This window comes from Phoxinus phoxinus (assembly GCF_949152265.1).
Source record: "Phoxinus phoxinus genome assembly, chromosome: 23".
Classification (NCBI taxonomy): domain Eukaryota; kingdom Metazoa; phylum Chordata; class Actinopteri; order Cypriniformes; family Leuciscidae; genus Phoxinus; species Phoxinus phoxinus.
Window position 1 is genome coordinate 27,376,402 of NC_136898.1, and position 14,232 is coordinate 27,390,633.

The window sequence follows — 14,232 nt, forward strand, 5'->3', positions numbered from 1 at the left end:
TAATTTAAAAGCATTTGAGGACCCTTTGACCAGAAATACGTTTAATCAGTCAGATATGGACTTCAATAAGAACATCTATATGGCTTATAAAGCATCAAAAGGGGTCTTGTATAGAAAGTTTGAGATCGAGGATTCATTGGCCAGAAAAATGTTCGTTGGGTCAAATATGAACTTCAGTATGGCTTTACATCAGGAGTCAACAAGTATGTGTAGAAAGTTAAAGTTTCGAGTACTCCTTGGCCAGAAATATTTTTAGTAGTTAAAATTTTGACTGGCGTCTGGCTGATCTGAATTTATGGTAAATTAATCTTTGGCCAGAAATGTGTTCAGCAGGTCAAAAGGAGTCTATAAGTATAGAAAGTTAATGTTAAAAATTTAACATTAGAAGGAGTTGATAAGTTTATAATAGTAAAGAAAATTCTTTGGACTAAAAATGTTTCAATCGGTCAAATTTGGACTACTCTCTGCCTGATATAACATTACGAGAAGTCAGTCTGTATGTATAGTGAGATAATGTTCAAGGACTCTGTAACATCGGATGTAACATCAAAAGGAGTCTGCAAGAATGTATACAAATTTCAATAATTGAGTACTCTAGGGCCAGAAATAAGTTGAGTAGGTCAAAAATGGACTACTGGATGGTTAATATAACATCGCAAAAAGTCAATCTGTATGTATAGTAAGATAATGTTCAAGAACTCTTTGGCCAGATATGTTTATTATGTCAAAAAGGGACCACTGTATAGCTGATTTATCATCAGAAGGAGTCTATAAGTTTATTTAGTTTAAAACCTCTTGAGGACCCTTTGACCAGAAATAAATTCGATAGGTCAGATATTGACATCTTATATGGCTTATGAAGCATCAGAAGGAGTCTATGAATATGTATAGAAAGTCCAAGATCGAGGACTGTTTTACCAGAAATATTTTCCTTGGGTCAAATATGGACTACTGGCTGGTTAATATAACATAACAAGAAGTCAATCTGTATGTATAGCAAGATAATGTTCAAGAACTCTTTGGCCAGATGTTCATTAGGTCAAAAAGGGGACCTGATGATTTATCATCAGAATGAGTCTATAACTTTATATAGTTTATAAACTTTTGAGAACCCTTTGAGCAGAAATAAGTTCAATAGTTCAGATATTGACATCTAAATGGCTTATGAAGCATCAGAAGGAGTCTATGAGTATGTATAGATAGTCCAAAATCGAGTACCTTTGGCCAGAAAAAAATTTAGAATGTCAAATATGGACTTCTGTATGGCTAATTTAACATCAGAAGGAGTTGATACATTTACAATAGTAAAAAACATTTTGAGGAGTCTTTGGCCAAACATATGTTCAATCGATCAAATATGGACTACTGTCTGGCTGGTAAAACATCACGAGAAGTCTTTATAGTACGAGAAGTATTTATAGTAAGTTAATGTTCAAGGTCTCTGGTCAGAAATATGTTCAGTAGGTCAAATATGGACTATTGTATGGCTAACACCGTGTCCTAACTACACGCGACGCGATAAAATTCCAGCGACAGCAAGTGTGTCTGTCCACACTAGACGCGACGCGACTGTGAGACGGCACACGTCAATCAAAAAACCACAGCCATTCAGAACAGCGTGTGGGCGGAGTCTCTCTGTGAAAGCGCACTGCTGGCCCGCACTCGCATTGGAAATGGGTAAGGACATAATCAAATCAAGAAATAACATTATTAAAAATCAAAACATTAACAAAATATACTTATTGACTAATTTTGTTATGAAGTACAGTTGTATGTTTGCATAGAATTCAGTTTGAACGCTATATTATATGCTTTCAAAATCTGAGGTAAATTATCCATTATCGCTTGTGGCACAGTGACCTATTTTTAACTAAAAATAAATAATGTGTACTCATAACCAGTGTAATTTCTTCATATGACAATCAGTTTATTCAATGAGATCTCTGTGTGGGCGGATCTGTCAGCCGCGACGTCGCAGAAATAGGAACAGTTTCTAAATTAGAAACTTCGCGTGTCGCCGTCGCGTCTGGTTAGGACAAAAACTCTGATTAACATGGAAAAGATACCTTTTATCGCGTGTCGCGGCGTCGCGTCGCGTGTAGTTAGGACACGGTGTAATGTTCAAGATTGAACATCAAAAGGAGTCAACATGTATAGAAAGTTATATTGTGGAGAAAGTTCAAAGACACTTTGGTCAAAAAAAATTTCAGCAGTTCATAAAGGAAGCTCTGTAAAGCTGATTTAACATCAGAAAGAGTCTATTCGTTTATTTAGTTTAAGAACTTTTGTAGAAACTTTGACCAGAAATAAGTAGTAGTAGTCTATGAGTATGTAGAGAAGGTTCAAGATTGAGGAGGCTTTTTCCAGCAATATGTCCAGTAGGTCAAATATGGACTTCTGCATGGCTGATTTAACATTAAAAGGAGTCTATCGAGGACTCTTTGGCAAGAAAGATTTTCCTTGGGTCAAATATGGACATCTGTATGGCTGACGTATAAGCTTTGCACTTGTTGAATTGCCTTGCATACCAAACTAACTCATTCCCATGTGCATTAAAGAGATAACATACTCATTGCGTTGTGCTCTGAGGAGATAAACTGTACGCTGTTGCATTGCATTTCACAGACGATCTAACGTTGTGCCTTGAAAAATTACTTATACGCTATAAACTTGTTGCATTGCATTGCATACCAGAACTAACTCATTCCCATGTTCATTAAATAGATAACATGTGTTGTTGCATTGCATTGCACAAACGATCTAACTTTGTGCATTAAAAAATTACATACAAGCTATCCACTTGTTGCATTGCATACCAGAACTAACTCATTCACATGTGCATTAAAGGATAACATATGTTTGTTGCATTGCAATTGCACAAACGATATAACTTTGTGCATTGAAAAATAACATATAAGCTATGCACACTTGTTTCATTGCATACCAGAACTAACTCATTCCCATGTGCAATAAAGAGATGACATATGTGTTTTTGCATTGCAATAAACGATCTAAAATTGTGCATTGAAAAATATAAGCTATGCACTTGCATTGCATTGCATTGCATTGCATTTTATTGCATTGCATACCAGAACTAACTTATTCCCATGTGCATTAAAGAGATGACATATGTGTTTTTGCATTGCAATAAACGATCTAAAATTGTGCATTGAAAAATATAAGCTATGGACTTGCATTGCATTGCATTGGATTTTTTTGCATTGCATTGCATTGCATTGCATTGCATTGCATACCAGAACTAACTCATTCACATGTGCATTAAAGGATAACATATGTTTGTTGCATTGCAATTGCACAAACGATCTAACTTTGTGCATTGAAAAATAACATATGTTATGCACTTGTTTCATTGCATACCAGAACTAACTCATTCCCATGTACATTAAAGAGATGACATATGTTTGTTGCATTGCAATTGCTCAAACGATCTAATTTTGTGTATTGAAAGATATCATATTAGCAAGCTATCATTGCATACCAGAACTAACTCATTCCCATGTGCATTAAAGAGATGACATTTGTGTTTTTGCATTGCAATAAACGATCTAAAATTGTGCATTGAAAAATATAAGCTATGCACTTGCATTGCATTGCATTGTATTGCATTGCATTGCATTGCATTGCCTTGACTTGCATTGCATTTATTGCATTGCATACCAGTATTAACTCATTCCCATGTGCATTAAAGAGATAACATTTGTTGTTGCATTGCAATTGCACAAACGATGTAATTTTGTGCATTGAAAAATAACATTTTGTAATTGCATACCAGAACTAACTCTAATTTTATTTATAACTAACTCATTCCCATGTGCATTAAAGAGATGACATATGTGTTTTCGCATTGCAATAAACAATCTAAAATTGTGCATTGAAAAATATAAGCTGTGGACTTGCATTGCATTGCATTGCATACCAGAACTAACTCGTTCCCATGTGCATTAAAGGATAACATATGTTTGTTGTTTGTTTTTGCATTGCAATTAATGATCTAAAATTGTGCATTGAAAAATATAAGCTATGGACTTGCATTGCATTGCATTGCATTGCATTTTATTGCATTGCATTGCATACCAGAACTTACTCATTCCCATGTGCATTAAAGAGATGACATATGTTTGTTGCATTGCAATTGCACAAACGATGTAATTTTGTGCATTGAAAAATAACATATTGTAATTGCATACCAGAACTAACTCATTGCCATGTGCATTAAAGAGATGACATGTGTTTTTGCATTGCAATAAACGATCTAAAATTGTGCATTGAAAAATATAAGCTATGCACTTACATTGCATTGCATTGCATTGCATACCAGAACTAACTCATTCCCATGTGCATTAAAGAGATGACATATGTGTTTTTGCATTGCAATAAACGATCTAAAATTGTGCATTGAAAAATATAAGCTATGCACTTACATTGCATTGCATTGCATTGAATACCAGAACTAACTCATTCCCATGTGCATTAAAGGATAACATGTTTGTTGCATTTCAATTGCACAAACGATCTAACTTTGTGCATTGAAAAATAACATATAAGCTATGCACTTGTTTCATTGCATACCAGAACTAACTCATTCCCATGTGCATTAAAGAGATGCCATATGTGTTTTTGCATTGCAATAAACGATCTAAAATTGTGCATTGAAAAATATAAGTTATGCACTTGCATTGCATTTTATTGCATTGCATTTTATTGCATTGCATTTTATTGCATTTCAATTGCACAAATAATCTAACTTTGTGCATTGAAAAATAACATATTGTAATTGCATACCAGAACTAACTCATTCCCATGTGCATTAAAGAGATGACATATGTGTTTTTGCATTGCAATAAACAATCTAAAATTGTGCATTGAAAAATATAAGCTATGCACTTGCATTGCATTGCATTGCATACCAGAACTAACTCATTCCCATGTGCATTAAAGAGATGACATATGTGTTTTTGCATTGCAATAAACTATCTAAAATTGTGAAAAATATAAGCTATGCATTTGCATTGCATTGCATTGCATACCAGAACTAACTCATTCCCATGTGCATTAAAGGATAACATGTTTGTTGCATTTCAATTGCACAAACGATCTAACTTTGTGCATTGAAAAATAACATATAAGCTATGCACTTGTTTCATTGCATACCAGAACTAACTCATTCCCATGTGCATTAAAGAGATGACATATGTGACCGGTCACGGAAAGTAGGGACACATGTCGGTTCTGGGGCATTTTGAGTTATTCGCATATCCTGAAAGTGTAGTCTCCAAGCTTTCCAACGATGTGTAACACATGGAAATCTGATAATATTTGGAGAAGTTGTGGCCATTTGAAGGTAGGCACTCAAAAAAATTAAAAGTGGAGAAATCTGCCTCTAAAGATTGAGCAGTTCTCACCTCTCTGCTGCTGGGAGTGACAATAGGGCTCATTTACATCTCATTTAGATAAGCCATACCCCCTGTAAAGCACATGGGGGAGCAAAAAGGTCAGGAAAATGTGCCATCAAAGAAAAAAAAAAAGTTTGCAAACAGGTAATATATAAATAAATGTCTCTTAGCATCTACCGATAAAACTGTATAGGCAACTCTTTTGATATCAGACAGAGCCGCTAGAGCGCTGCATAATAAGTAACCACGCTGTAGGGCTGGGCGATATGGACCAAAAGTCTTATCCCGATATATTTAGGCTGAATAATCGATATATTATATATATATACCGATATTTTTTACTCAAAGTGAGAGCAAATGTACAGTGAAAGTCAAAGCCAAATATGGACTTCACTGTATAAATTATACATTGATTCTTATTAAAGTTACTATTAAAGTTCTCAGTCAAGAGCAGTGTGTGATGTTGTTTTATTAACATTAAATGGATAGTTCTCCCCAAATGTTTAATTGTCATCATTTACTCTCTCAAGTTGTTTTAAACCTGAATAAGTTTCTTTCTTCCTTTGAAGTTATTTGGAAGAATGTGGGTAACCAAACAGTTGATGTTCCCCAGTGACTTCTATATGTATTTCCTATGGTAGTCAATGGGGACCAACAACTGTCTGGTTACCCACATTCTTCCAAATATCTTCTTTTGTGTTCAGCACAATAAATAAATAAATACAGGTTTGGAACAACATTAGAGTGAGTAAAGAATGACAAAATGTTTATTTTTGGGTGAACAATCCCTTTAAGGACAAGCGGCAGCGTGTTACTATTAGGGCTACTGTCTCTTTAAGACCTGAAAGCAACGCGTCTAATATGTACGCATAATATGACACGCAAATTTCTCTCAATTTTCTCGGTTTGCTTTCAGTTTAGACATAACCAACTTTCTTTATGTAAACCTTGAGTGTATTTGACAGTATTAGCTCAAAAAGACTCGAAAGATAACTTAGTCCAGTATCCAGGCGCTGTTAGACGGGCTTTAGTGCATGCGCGCGTCGGCTGTTTGTGCTCAGAAAAGCGCATTAGAACAGCGCTTCAGCAGCGAATGACATGTTTAACCGGCAAGGCTTTAAAGCACATGCAAATAATGAACTTTTGAGAACTGCAGTGTCCTGTTCCTCTGCGTAAACATTTAATGTGAGTATTTGTCGCGTTGTACACTGGGCTGTTGAGACGCAGACTGCTACAAAAGCACGCAGCAGACTGCTTGCAGCAAGAATAACAGCGCAACTTTGAACTATATCGATGCGATATGGTCTAATTCCATATCCCATTTAAAAAATATATCAATATATCGCCCAGTCCTAACACGCTGTTCCCTTGGAGGGCGGGGGCAATAACAAAAGAAACAAAAGCCGGCTTATCCAGTATGGAAATACACACAGACAATGACACGCCCCTACTGCGAGCTAGAATCTCACAAAACAAGCCGATTTCAACCTAAAAATGTACGATTTTAAATATACCAATATTGATATCTAAAACATGGAGAGGCTTCTTCGTGATCTCAACTAACAGATTCTGCAAAAAAGCGAAAATCACCAGTTTTGAAAAAAAACGCTTCTTTCTCATTTTGCTCGTAAGTTGTGCTGCCGACTTGTGTCCCTGGTTTCCGTGGCGGGTCACATATGTGTTTTTGCATTGCAATAAACGATCTAAAATTGTGCATTGAAAAATATAAGCTATGCATTTGCATTGCATTGCATTGCATACCAGAACTAACTCATTCCCATGTGCATTAAAGGATATCATATGTGTGTTGCATTGCAATTGCACAAACGATCTAACTTTGTGCATTGAAAAATAACATATAAGCTATGCACTTGTTTCATTGCATACCAGAACTAACTCATTCCCATGTGCATTAAAGATATGACATATGTGTTTTTGCATTGCAATAAACGATCTAAAATTGTGAATTGAAAAATATAAGTTATGTACTTGCATTGCATTGCATTTTATTGCATTGCATTGCATTTTATTGCATTGCATTTTATTGCATTGCATTGCATTGCATACCTGAACTAACTCATTCCCATGTGCATTAAAGAGATGACATATGTTTGTTGCATTTCAATTGCACAAATAATCTAACTTTGTGCATTGAAAAATAACATATTGTAATTGCATACCAGAACTAACTCATTCCCATGTGCATTAAAGAGATGACATATGTGTTTTTGCATTGCAATAAACGATCTAAAATTGTGCATTGAAAAATATAAGCTATGCACTTGCATTGCATTGCATTGCATTGCATTTCATTGCATACCAGAACTAACTCATTCCCATGTGCATTAAAGGATAACATATGTTTGTTGCATTGCAATTGTACAAACGATCTAACTTTGTGCATTGAAAAATAACATATAAGCTTTGCACTTGTTTCATTGCATACCAGAACTAACTCATTCCCATGTGCATTAAGGAGATGACATATGTGTATTTGCGTTGCAATAAACGATCTAAAATTGTGCATTGAAAAATATAAGCTATGCACTTGAATTAAAGAAATTAACATCTGTTGTTGCATTGCAAAAACGATCTAACTTTGTGCATTGAAAAATAAAATACAATCCACTTGTTTCATTGCATACCAGAACTAACTCATTCCCATGTGCATTAAAGAGACAACATATGTTGTTGAATTGCATTGCACAAACAATCTAACTTTGTGCATTGACAAAAAACATTCCCATGTCCATTAAAGAGATTAACATATAAGCTATGAGTGCATTGCATACATACAGTAACTAACTCGTTCCGATTGTGCATTGAAGAGATACCATTTTTGGAGTAACATTCCATTGCATAAAAGATCTAAATTATATAGTTAGATATAACAATACATTATTATTGAACGCATTATTATTAGATCGTGTTATCTTTTCCTTGCACATGAGGTATGTTATTTGTAACGCAGAAGCTAATGCAATTTCCCGTCAATGCAAAAATGAATAAGTTAGTTGTTGTTGTATAGTTATATGTATCATAGCAGGTATACAGAGGTCCCTCTTTGACCTACTGAACATATTTCTGTCCAAAGAGTTCTTTGGACAGAGGACCCTGGTTTTAAACCTCAGAAGGACATAGGCTATAGAATCCTACTGATGTTACATTACCCATACACAAGTCAATTTTTGACCTACTAAACATGTTTCTGCCAAGAGACCATGAATATTAACTTACTCAAATATACTCAAATACAGTCCATATTTGACCTATTGAACACTATTTTGGCCAAACAGTCCTCAAAATGTTTTTACTATTATAAACTTTTAGACTCCTTCTGATGTTAAATCAGCCATAGAGAAGTCCATATTTCAACTACTGAACATATTACTGGAAAAAGATTACTCGATCTTGAACTTTCTAAACACACTCATAGACTCCTTCTGATGGTTCATAAGCCATTTCGAATTCCTTATCTGACATATTTCTGGTCAATGGGTCCTCAAAAGGTTTTAAAATATATACACTCACAGACTACTTCTGATGTTAAATCAAGCATACAGAGGTCCATTTTTTACCTACTCAACATATTTCTGGCCAAAGAGTATTCGAACTTGAACTTTCTAAATATTCTTGTTGACTCGTTCGGATGTTATATCAGCCATAAATGTTTTACCAACTGAACATATTTCTGGCCACAAACCTTGAATATTAACTTACTAACTGACTTCTCTCAATATTAAATCAGGCAGAAAGTTGACAAATTTTTTGACCTACTAATTACTGGAAAAAGAGTTCTGACTCCTTCTGTTGCTTCATAAGCCATTTAGAAGTCCATAGTCCATATCTGAACTACTCAACATATTTTTGTCCAAAGAGTCTTTGAACATTAACTTTCAATGCATATGGACTCCTCTTGATAATACATTAGCCATACAAAAGTCCATATTTGACCAAATGAACATATTCTGGTCAAAGAGACCATGATCTTGAACTTTCTGTACATGCTCATTGACTGATTCCGATGTATCTTCAGCCATACAGTAGTTCAAATGTTATATTTTGAACATATTTCAAGACACCTTGAATTTCTGGCCTAAGAGTCTATGAACTTGAACAGATTTGACTTATTGAACATATTTCTGACTGAAGCGTGATTGATCTTGAACTCTCTATTAATGATTATAGACTTTTTCCATCAGCCAGACAATTGTCCATATTTCACTATTGAACATATTTCTGGTCCAAGAGTCCATGAACTTGAACTTTCCATACCAGAATCGACCTACTGAAAATATTACTGGCCAACGAGTCTTCGATCTTGAACTTTCTACTTATAGACTCCTTCTGATGCTTCATAAGCCCTTTAAAAGTCCAAATCTGACCTATTGAACTTATGGTCCCACTTTATATTAAGTGGCCCTAATACCTGTGAACTTACATGGTAACTACATGTGTACATAGTAGGTAACTACATGTGTACATAGTATGTAACTACAGTGTAAGTACACATTGGTACATAGTATCTAGAACTGTATTATTAGTGTAACTACACGTATGTAACAACCCACGTAATGGTATGTGTAAGTACAAATGTGTAACAGGACATTGGTAACAACACTTTTTTCAGTGTAACAGGAATTATGTAACTACATTTTGTAACAACATGTAGCCTATTTGTTGTTCCACTTCCACATGCAGTCTTAGATACTGCAGTTACCAGTTGATGTACACAACAATTACCTTAACAATTACACTTTATATTAAGTGGACAGTTCCTGAGGAGTTACCATGTAACACTGGTATCACAAGGTGAAACTTTAGTTGTAATTCAACATTAGTCCTGCCAGTCATAAATACATGTATTCCAACTGGTAACTGCAGTATCTAAAACTGCATGTGGAAGTGGAACAACAAATAGGCTACATATTGTTGTTACAAAATGTAGTTACATAATTACTGTTACACATGTGTACTTACTGAAGTGAAAAAAATGTTGTTACCAATGTCCTGTTACACATTTGTACTTACACATACCATTCTGAGGGTTGTTACATATGTGTAGTTAAGCAAATGTTACAGCTGTAGATACTATGTACTAATGTGTACTTACACTGTAGTTACATACTATGTACACATGTAGTTACCATGTAAGTTCACAGGTATTAGGGCCACTTAATATAAAGTGGGACCGAACTTATAGAAGCGTGATTGATCTTGAACTCTCTATTAATGATTATAGACTTTTTCAGGTAGTAGTACATCTGGTCAATGGGTCCTCAAAAGGTTTTAAGCGATATAAACTCATAGACTTATTCTGATGTTAAATCAGTAATACAGAGGCCCCTTTTTAAACTACTGAACATATTTCTGGCCTAAGAGTTCTTGAACTTGAACTTTCTATACATACTCGTTGACTCCTTTTGAGGTTACGTCAGCCATAAAGAAGTCCATATTTGACCCAAGGAATATATTTCTGGCCAAAGAGTCCTCAATCTTGAACTTTATATATAGACTCCTCCTGATGCTCCATAAGCCGTATAGAAGTCCATATTGAACTTATTTCTGGTCAAAGGGTCCTCAAAAGGTTTTAAGCGATATAAACTAGCGATCATTCTGATGTTAAATTGGTACTACAAAGGTCCCTTTTTGAACAGATGAACATATTTCTGACTTAAGAGTTCTTGAACTTTAACTTCCATATATACAGATTGACTTCTTGCGATGTTATAGTAGCCAGACAGGCGATAATTGACCCGCTGAAAATATTTCTGGTAAAACAGTTCTCGATTTTGAACTTTTTATACATGCTCATAGACTCCTTATGATGATTCATCAGCCACACAGCAGCCCATAAATTACCTACTGAAATTTTTTCTGGCAAAAGAGTCTTCGATCTTGAACAATCAAAACACACTCATAGACTCTAGAATCTGATGTTTCTTCAGCCATGCAGTATTTCAGATTTGACTTATTGAACATATTTCTGACTGAAGCGTGATTGATCTTGAACTCTCTATTAATGATTATAGACTTTTTCAGGTAGTAGTACATCAGCCAGACAATTGTCCATATTTAACTATTGAACATATTTCTGGTCCAAGAGTCCATGAACTTGAACTTTCTATACCAGAATCGACCTACTGAAAATATTACTGGCCAAAGAGTTCTCGATCTTGAACTTTCTACTTATAGACTCCTTCTGATGCTTCACAAGCCCTTTAAAAGTCCAAATCTGACCTATTGAACTTATTTCTGGTCAATGGGTCCTCAAAAGGTTTTAAGCGATATAAACTCATAGACTTATTCTGATGTTAAATCAGTAATACAGAGGCCCCTTTTTGAACTACTGAACATATTTCTGGCCTAAGAGTTCTTGAACTTGAACTTTCTATACATTCTCGTTGACTCCTTGTGAGGTAATGTCAGCCATAAAGAAGTCCATATTTGACCCAAGGAATATATTTCTGGCCAAAGAGTCCTCAATCTTGAACTTTATATATAGACTCCTCCTGATGTTCCATAATCCATATAGAAGTCCATATCTGACCTATTGAACTTATTTCTGGTCAAAGGGTCCTCTAAAGGTTTTAAGCGAAATAAACTTATAGACTAATTCTGATGTTAAATCGGTTATACAGAAGCCCCTTTTTGAACTGATGAACGTATTTCTGACCTAAGAGTTCTTGAACTTTAACTTACTATAATATATACTGATTGACTTCTTGCGATGTTATATTAGCCAGAGAGGAGTCCATAACTGAAAATATTTCTGGTAAAACAGTCCTCGATTTTGAACTTTCTATACATACTCATTGACATTGCCATGCAATATTTCAGATTTGACTTATTGAACATATTTCTGACTGAAGCGTGATTGATCTTGAACTCTCTATTAATGATTATAGACTCTTTCAGGTAGTAGTACATCAGCCAGACAATTGTCCATATTTCATTATTGAACATATTTCTGGTCCAAGAGTCCATGAACTTGAACTTTCCATACCAGAATCGACCTACTGAAAATATTACTGGCCAAAGAGTCCTCGATCTTGAACTTCCTACTTATAGACTCCTTCTGATGCTTCATAAGCCCTTTAAAATTCCAAATCTGACCTATTGAACTTATTTCTGGTCAATGGGTCCTCAAAAGGTTTTAAGCGATATAAACTCATAGACTTATTCTGATGTTAAATCAGTAATAAAGAGGCCCCTTTTCTAACTACTGAACATATTTCTGGCCTAAGAGTTCTTGAACTTTCTATACATACTCGTTGACTCCTTTTGAGGTTATGTTAGCCATAAAGAAGTCCATAATTGACCCAAGGAATATATTTCTGGCCAAAGAGTCCTCAATCTTGATTTTTCTATATAGACTCCTCCTGATGCTCCATAAGCCGTATAGAAGTCCATATTGAACTTTTTTCTGATCAAAGGGTCCTCAAAAGGTTTTAAGCGATATAAGCTTGCGATCATTCTGATGTTAAATCGTTAATACAGAGGTCCCTTTTTGAACAGACGAACATATTTCTGACTTAAGAGTTCTTGAACTTTAACTTCCATATATACAGATTGACTTCTTGCGATGTTATAGTAGCCAGGCAGGCTATAATTTACCCACTGAAAAAATTTCTGGCAAAACAGTCCTCGATTTTGAACTTTTTATACATGCTCATAGACTCCTTATGATGATTCATCAGCCACACAGCAGCCCATAAATTATCTACTGAACATTTTTCTAGCAAAAGAGTCCTCGATCTTGAACAATCAAAACACACTCATAGACTCTAGAATCTGATGTTTCTTCAGCCATGCAGTATTTCAGATTTGACTTATTGAACATATTTCTGACTGAAGCGTGATTGATCTATCTTGAACTCTCTATTAATGATTATAGACTCTTTCAGGTAGTAGTACATCAGCCAGACAATTGTCCATATTTCACTATTGAACATATTTCTGGTCCAAGAGTCCATGAACTTGTACTTTCCATACCAGAATCGACCTACTGAAAATATTTAGGCCAAAGAGTCCTCGATCTTGAACTTTCTACTTATAGACTCCTTCTGATACTTCATAAGCCCTTTAAAAGTCCAAATCTGACCTATTGAATTTATTTGTGGTTAATGGGTCCTCAAAAGGTTTTAAGCGATATAAACTCATAGACTTATTCTGATGTTAAATCAGTAATACAGAGGCCCCTTTTTGAACTACTGAACATATTTCTGGCATAAGAGATGTCAGCCATAAAGAAGTCCATATTTGACCCAAGGAATATATTTCTGGTCCAAGAGTCCATGAACTTGAACTTTCCATACCAGAATCGACCTACTAAAAATATTATTGGCCAAAGAGATCTTGAACTTGAACTTTCTATACATACTCGTTGACTCCTTTTAAGGTTATGTCACCCATAAAGAAGTCCATAATTGACCCAAGGAATATATTTCTGGCCAAAGAGTCCTCAATCTTGAACTTTCTATATAGACTCCTCCTGATGCTCCATAAGCCGTATAGAAGTTCATATCTGACCTATTGAACTTATTTCTGGTCAAAGAGTCCTCAAAAGGTTTTAAGCGATATAAACTTGCGATCAATTTGATGTTAAATCGGTACTACAGAGGTCCCTTTTTGAACAGATGAACATATTTCTGACTTAAGAGTTCTTGAACTTTAACTTCCATATATACAGATTGACTTCTTGCGATGTTATAGTAGCAAGACAGGCTATAATTGACCCGCTGAAAATATTTCTGGTAAAACAGTTCTCGATTTTGAACTTTTTATACATGCTCATAGACTCCTTATGATGATTCAT